At 40.8% G+C, this 8,218-nt stretch overlaps 1 protein-coding gene across 8 annotated transcripts in view; it reads right to left on the bottom strand.

Moving 5' to 3' along the window:
* sdk2b (sidekick cell adhesion molecule 2b) overlaps nucleotides 1–840 on the bottom strand; it is a 442,520-nt gene extending 441,680 nt beyond the window's left edge. For all 8 annotated transcript variants that reach the window (XM_029765043.1, XM_029765048.1, XM_029765044.1 and 5 more), the window contains exon 1: nucleotides 1–840. This exon is cut by the window's left edge and continues 321 nt beyond it. The gene's annotated coding sequence lies outside the window, so the exon portion shown is untranslated.
* Between the last annotated feature and the right edge of the window lie 7,378 nt (nucleotides 841–8,218).

The following is an 8,218-nucleotide window of genomic DNA, read 5'->3' as shown; positions in this document are numbered from 1 at the left end:
GTGGAGCAGATCAATTGAAAGTTTGTTCAGTCACACACAGGACTGAAATAATGCGTGTAAATTCCAACTAACATAAGCTCATAAATGAAATTATCGATAGGCTTATGCAATACCGCGGTCAATAAATTAAGTATGTGTCCTTTAAACTGTAACCTTTATGATGAAAATAGGAGCAGAGTCCATGTTGACTGCTGGATACAGAGCTATTGTGTTTTAACTCAATTGTAGCAGACACTGAAATCGTGGCTTTCAGTCTGTATTGCAATGAGGCAGACCTATTTTTTATTTAGGCTACGAATTGCAACAAAACAGCCTGAACCTATCTGGGTTCCTTTGAAAAAAATCCTTTTCAGATTGCAGAGCAAAGTTAAATCATAAACCATTCAATTCTCCAGCACCTGCATCGGGAGCAAGTATAAATCATAAAATATCAATATAGGCAACTATTTCAACAGCAATACTTGTCCCGTTTCCATAAAAGTTATTCATAAAGTTTATCCTCTTCTGGTGATGGTCAGGATGGATGATTATCTCTGGTAGTAGCTATTGAAGAAGGGAGAGTGCTGGAGAGAGGATTCTAGCTCCCTGAATCCGTTATGTGCTTGAGCAATACCAGCGATGCTCCCGGCATGAGAAGCAAAAGTTTCCAAAGACGATTCCCGCGTCAGGTCCGGGAATTCCCTTGGTAAAAACGAATCTATTCACTCAGTGGTAGTGGTACATTTCGTGGGAAGTATAGGGAAAAGGGGAGTGGGAGAGAAATGTTAAATAATAACGCTATCATCGAAGTCTTCGGTGGCGGAGGAGCACGGTTTGTCTGTGTCCTTTGAAGGCAGCGTCCACCGTTCCTTGTGCGAATCACAGAACTGTCTATCGGACTCGGTCGGTCTGCATCCAGCATGCGCGTGTATGGGAGGGTAGCAGGTTGCCACCACGCGGCAGTGCGCAATAAAGCATCCATTACCAAGCGATAGAGAACAGCCCATTCATTACCAACATGCACATAGGTGAAGTCCACTTTCATAAAGCATAAATATGTACCTGGTTGATGAACAAATAATAGCAATTTTAGTTGCTACAATACATAAATTACACTCCTGTTTGCTGCCAGGATACAATAATAGGTTGAATAAGTTACCCACTGTGCAAAAACTGGTTGAATCAACGTTGTTTCAAAAAAAAGTGTGATGATGTTGAATCAAAGTATAAAAATGATTGGATTTGCAAAAAGTCATCATGTAAGAGCATTTCTTACATTTTGCACCCAATGTTTAACCTCAATGAAATGTTTTGTAGATTTAATGTTGAATCCATGTTAGTTGACAACCAGTAGAGGTGCATGGGTCAAATCATTGGGGAAGTCAAGCCAGAAAAAATGCCATATTACAACATACATGCAGTACCAGTCAAAAGTTAGGACACACCTACTCATTCCAGGGTTTTTCTTTATTTTCACTATTTTCTACGTTGTAGAATAATAGTGAAGACATCAAAACTATGAAAGAACACAAGTGGAATCATGTAGTAACCAAAAAAGTGTTAAGCAAATCAAAATATATTTACATTTGAGATTCTTCAAAGTAGCCACCCTTTGCCTTGATGACAGCTTTGCACACTCTTGGCATTCTCTCAACCAGCTTCATGAGGCAGTCACCTGGAATGCATTTCAATTAATAGGTGTGCCTTGTTAAAAGTTAATTTGTAGAATTTCTTTCCTTCTTAAAGCGTTTCAGCCAATCAGTTGTGTTGTGACAAGGTGTAGGGGTATACAGAAGATAGCCCTCTATGGTAACAGACCAAGTCCCTATTATGGCAATAACAGCTCAAATAAGCAAAGAGAAACAACAGTCCATCATTACTTTAAGACATGAAGGTCAGTCAATCTGAAACATTTCCAAAACTTTGAAAGTTTCTTCAAGTGCAGTAGTAAAAACCACCAAGCGCTATGATGAAACTAGATCTCATGAGGACCGCCACAGGAAAGGAAGACGCAGAGTTACCTCTGCTGCAGAGTATAAATTAATTAGAGTTAACTGCACCTCAGAAATTGCAGCCCAAATAAATGCTTCACAGCATGGCTACCACAGCATTCTGCAGCGATGCGCCATCCCTTCTGTTTTTTGCTTGTTTTTCAACAGGACAATGACCCAAACACACATCCAGGCTGTGTAAGGACTATTTGACCAAGAAGGAGAGTTATGATGTTGCATCAGATGACCTGGCCTCCACAATCACCCTACCTCAACCCAAATGAGATGGTTTGGAATGAGTTGGATCGCAGAGTGAAGGAAAAACATCCAACAAGTGTTCAGCATATGTGGGAACTCCTTCAAGACTGTTAGAAAAGCATTCCTCAGGAAGCTGGTTGAGAGAATGCCAAGTGTGTGCAAAGCTGTCATCAAGACAAAGGGTGGCTATTTGAATAATCTAAAATCTAAAATCTGTTTTGATTTGTTTAACACTTTTGGTTACTACATGATTCCATATGTGTTATTATTCCACAATGTAAAAACTTGTAAAAATAAAGAAAAACCCTTGAATCAGTAGGTGTGTCCAAACACGTTACTGGTACAGTATCTGTTGTGATAATTGCGTTGTTTGCTCGATAACATGTTAGTTAATTTGCCTTGCGATGATATATGCCTAAGGCTGAGCCAATAAAAAGACACAGAGGCAGAATAAATTAAATCACACCTATGTTTCATCACAAAACCAGAGAGCAACATCTCTCAGATGAAGTCCACAAAGTAACAAACAGTTACATGACCTACAGCATGGGCAAGAAAGTTATTGGTTCCTACATTTTCGGACTACTAAACAACTATTGATTTAGAACCACGAAGAGTTACTGCAAGTAGCAAAGGTAAACAGGAGCTGCCTCCACTATTTCAGCACCATTTCAACTTCAACATTTAAACATAATCAAGCCACCTATGCATAGTCTAATACAGTGACAACTAAAATATATAAAAAACTGTTTAGTCCAATCAACGTAAGCTAAATATGATGGGACTGTCCATGGTTCTGTGTGTGTGTGTGTGCATTCGTGCAAGTAGAAAAAACATGTTGACTCACCCTACTTGTAGATAAACAGCAACGCCATCCTCCTCTATTTCATGTTGACAAAACAGTCTATGACTGTCATACAGTATGCACTTACATTTTTTTTGTCCTAGGCTATCTGGCTAAAATGCTTGCTCACGAATAATTAATTAAACCACAAGTCGAAATGCCTATCTCCATCAATGGCTAATTTAGGAAAGGAACAATTTTAGCTTGCTAGCTAGCCACCGGACGAGAACAACATAAAGAGATGCAACAATTCAACCTGTTTCTATCAATGACGTATTTCTCTGTGAAGCCATATCAAAACTAGTTTCCCTTGACCCTTTTTTTTGGTGTGCCAGGACCATTCACAGTTGAGCTTAGTTTAGCTTAATGCTGATTGGCTATTATTATTATTTTTTTTATCAAGGGAGGCCGAATGCTCACTGGCTTCCCTTGCATTCAATGCTATGGGCGGCAACAATGTCATACGCTTTATGACCAGACAGCATCAGATAGATGGCCTACATATACAGAGACAAAGGGGCGCACTCGGATGCTCTCTCCGGTGAGATACAGTACATTCAGCCTCTTGCGAATTGAAGGAAAATTATGAAAACACAGAGAGACAAAAGATACAATTTTCTACCCTTACAAACTGTGTGCAGAATAAGAAGTCACTGCTACCAGCAATATTTCAGAGAGTACGCTAAAGCACATCTGGTCATGGGAAACAGATAGAGTCACAGACACATGCTGAAACTGTCAATTTAGGGCTTGATTAATTATGACAATTGAACAGCTCCTCTTGAATATTCAAACACCATTTGAACATGTTCACTGTGCTCAGAGTGGGATTTACACGTTTATCCAGAGAATGACAACCAAGAGAGTGAGACAAAATCCCAATGAGTCACTTGTTGGCTGACCAACAATATCTCCTAGTTTCTCTTTGAAATTCGACATATTATGGGTTAACATCTATTTTTGACGCATTCAGAAACTACTCAAAGGTTAACAGTTTAGGCATTAATTCCAAGTGGTTAAGGTTAGGGCTATGGTTTGGGGAAGGTTTAAAACAAAATAATAAAAAATGATATGCTATACCATCAGGTAACATCCGTATTCAATGTATTCTCACGGCTTGATAGGGCATTGTGAAATGCCATAGCGCTGTGGCCTCAGCAGCCCACCACTTCCGAGCATCATGAGTTTGCACCCAGTGCTGGACAATCTTTTTTTTAATGTAAGTGCTGCAGCTCTGTTCCAAAGCATGGCTATTTACTAACATAACTTATGCACACCTGCTGTAACTGCTGTCGTTAATGCAGTAAAGGTTTGATGATGTTTTGGACACTTTGGTACAGATGTGCCTTGTCCTAATGCTAAAATTGGCTTTCAAACAGAGGACCCTGGTTTGATGTAGATGGTAATGTGTTTTCTTGTATGGCAAATAAGTCTGATCTTGTTTATTTAACCCTTATTTTACCAGGTAAGTTGACTTAGAACACCTTCTCATTTACAGCAACAACCTGGGGAATAGTTACTGGGGAGATGGGGCCAATTGGAAGCTGGGGATGATTACCGTAATTTCCGGACTATAAGCCGCAACTTTTTTCTCACGCTTTGAACCTCGCGGCTTAAACAATGACGTGGCTAATATATGGATTTTTCCCGCTTTCAAAATTTTTTTCTCCAAAAAAACACATTCTGTGACGTGCTCAGTTTTTTGGCGGCATGAAGCTTTCATTAGACCAATGAAACTGCCGAAAGGGTTAAGGTCAAACAACTTTTTTGTTTACTGTTTAGATTAAATCGAGCGCTCTCAAACTTCCCATCATTCTGATTACGGTAGTCATTTTGTCACCCTCATCATGGCAAAGACACGGAGAAATGCATATGATGCAGCTTTCAAGTTGAAGGCGATTGATCTGGCTGTTGGAAAAGGAAATAGAGCTGCTGCACGGGAGCTTGGTCTTAATGAGTCGATGATAAGACGTTGGAAACAGCAGCGTGAGGAATTGACTCAGTGCAAAAAGACAACTAAAGCTTACTGCTAATTTTTTATTTTCTGTTACAAGCGGTGTTTCGTTAAAGCCTATTTATTTTTGTTACAAGCCGTGTTTTGTTAAAGCCTGTGTAAAGTTAATTTGTTTCAATGTACCGGTAGGCACCTGCGGCTTATAGACATGTGCGGCTTATTTATGTTCAAAATAATATATATTTTTAAATTCAGTGGGTGCGGCTTATATTCAGGTGCGCTCAATAGTCCGGAAATTACGGTAGGTGGCCATGATGGCCAGATTGGGAATTTAGCCAGGACAGCAGGGTTAACACCCCTACACTTAAGATAAGTGCCATGGGATCTTTAGTGAACACAGAGAGTCAGGACACCCCTTTAACGTCCCATCTGAAAGACAGCACCCTACACAGGGCAATGTCCCCAATCACTGCCCTGGGGCATTGGAATAATGTTTTTTTTAGACCAGAGGAACAAGTGCCTCCTACTGGCACTCCAACACCACTTCCAGCAGCATCTGGTCTACCATCCAGGGACCAACCAGGACCAACCCTGCTTAGCTTCAGAGGCAAACCAGCAGTGGGATGTAGGGTAGTACGCTGCTGGGGGAGGGCAGAGGGAGGTCCTGATTCTGGAAGTGGGCTGCTCATTCGACTATTACATTGGAGCAAGCTTTTGCAGCCAAGCTCCTCAAATACCATCCCTTCATATCATGCCTAGACAGCCTGGGATACAGATTGATGGCACTGATATTTGGCAGTCTCGGCCACATACATAGGCTTACTCTACGTGGCCTCCAGATTGCAGGCCTGCCTAAGACCAGAGCAAGGCAGCTGGCTAGGTACTGCTCTGTTTCGGCGGTTATCAGCAGGTGCTTTTTGTTTGTGTGAGTGTCCTCGTGTCAATGACACTTGTAATTGTTGAGTCCTTTGTGATGTAATGTGATTGGTGGTTTCAATAAAGTATTTAAAATGTGTTTGTGTGTGTAGAGAGAGAGAGAGACCCAGAGAAAGAGAAAGAGTTTACCATGACACAGCAAATCCTCTTTATGTCTTTAGAACAAGGCTTTTCTTCCCAGGGGAATCAGGTAGCGGCTCAAGACAATGTTTTGGTGGTGAATTCCATCGAAGCCACCACAGGACACTAAAAAAGCACAACACACCATGGTAATGGCTTCTGTTGTTTCTCTGCGTGCTCTCTATTCTGCTGTTGTCTCTCTCCATCTCATCCAGAAAATGGGAGACCTTGCCAGGAAGTTAATAATAAGATAATGTCAGTGAAAACAAAGATGGTGTATTCCTACCCACCCCAGGGGTACCCCACCATCCAATTTATGATTTTTAAATGTACTTACAGTGCATTGCGTCCACTCAGCAAGAGGGTGATTTTCAAAAACCCCCAGGTTGTAGATTTTGAGCTGGAGTTGTTGGGAGCTCACATTTTCACAGAGGCAAACCATTTTCGTATTTATCTTGAATGCTTCCCAAATGGCACCCTATTTCCTCTATAGTGACCCTATGGGTCCTGGTCAAAAGTAGTGCACTAAATAAGGAATAGGGTGCTATTTGGGATGCATCCCTAGTTTCCCTCTCTTTTCCTTTTCAGGTGCCCACTGCAGTAGCTACAGTATGTCAAATCTAACAGGTGTTAACTCCTGGTGTCAAAGAACTGTGACTAGCTATGATTATAGATGGCTGCACGCTCCACTTGTCTGATTCATTCCAATATCAGACGCTGGTGTGTGTCCCCCTTAGCACATTGTTCATTCAGCACACACATCTCATCCACCATCCACCCTGACTTCACACATCTGATCCATCCACCCCTAGCATTCAGTCTGACTCCACAAGCGGCAACAATTCAGTCATCATCGTCTGGAAAAATACCGAAATTACAGTGTTGACAATATTCAGGGAACACCTCTCTTACATACTCTGTATGTCTGACCATTCTCTCTTCAAGCTGGCTGGCTACTAAAGTGGATAGAGACATGATCTTCCCCAGATTCAGGACATGGGATCCAAGGTTACGGACCAAATGGCACCCCATTCAAATCAAATTAATTTTTAATGGTCACATACACATGGTTAGCAGATGTTAATGCGAGTGTAGCGAAATGCTTGTGCTTCTAGTTCCGACCGTGCAGTAATATCTAACAAGTAATCTAACAATTTCACAACAACTACCTAATACACACAAGTATAAAGGAATGATTCATGTTTTTTGTACATGTAAATATATGGATGAACGATGGCCGAACGGCATATAGTGTACAGTAAAAACATATGAGATACACTGAAAAAAATAAAGGTTCTTAAATGGTTCTTCAGTAGCCCTTAAGGTTCCTTGGAGAACTCTTGCCTGATTAAGAACCTTTGAGTTATCAAATGTTTCACTTCACTCAACTTGAAGTTCTCAGATAAGATTAAACAAAACTTTCAAAACTAGTTGTGGATCTAGGAAAAAGCTCTTTCTTAGAGATAGCGCTATAAATAGTACGCCAAATTCATGATATTAATAATAAATATTCACTTTTCAATATTGTCATTTTCTTGTTATGAAGAAATTAAAAAGATAATATCCAAATGTTTGTTAATAATATCATGAAGTTGGAACATAAATAGCAATTACATTTCATCAAATCAAAGTTTATTGGCCGCAAACACAGATGTTCTCAGCTGCAGCGAAATGTTTGAGATTCAGTGCAGTAATAAAAGAAAAACACAATCCAGAAAAAAAAAACATTTATATAGGATGAGCCATGACTAGAATACACTATATAGATGTAACGTGGGTGAAACATTATGGAAAAGTTACCAGTGTTCAATGACTATGTGCTATGCATAGGGCAGCAGTCGCTAAGGTGCAGGGTAGAGTACCGGGTTGTAGCCAGCTAGAACAGTGACTAAAATTCAGGGCAGGGTACTGGGCCAAGGCCAGCTAATGGTGACTATATAACAGTCTGATGGCCTGGAAATTGAGAAACATCTTCTGTCTCTCGGTCCCACCTGTACTGTCTCCACCTTCTAGATGGTAGCGGGGTGAACAGGCCGTGGCTCTGGTGGCTGAGGTCCTTGATGATCTTCTTTTCCTTCCTGCGAATCTGGGTAGATTTTGGAATGATGGGGCGGTGAGTCGGGAAGCAGGTGAAAC

Source organism: Salmo trutta, chromosome 10, assembly GCF_901001165.1.
Source record: "Salmo trutta chromosome 10, fSalTru1.1, whole genome shotgun sequence".
In the NCBI taxonomy this organism is placed as follows: Eukaryota; Metazoa; Chordata; class Actinopteri; order Salmoniformes; family Salmonidae; genus Salmo; species Salmo trutta.
The sequence above is the reverse complement of the archived record's forward strand: the minus strand, read 5'-3'. Positions and strand labels throughout refer to the sequence as shown.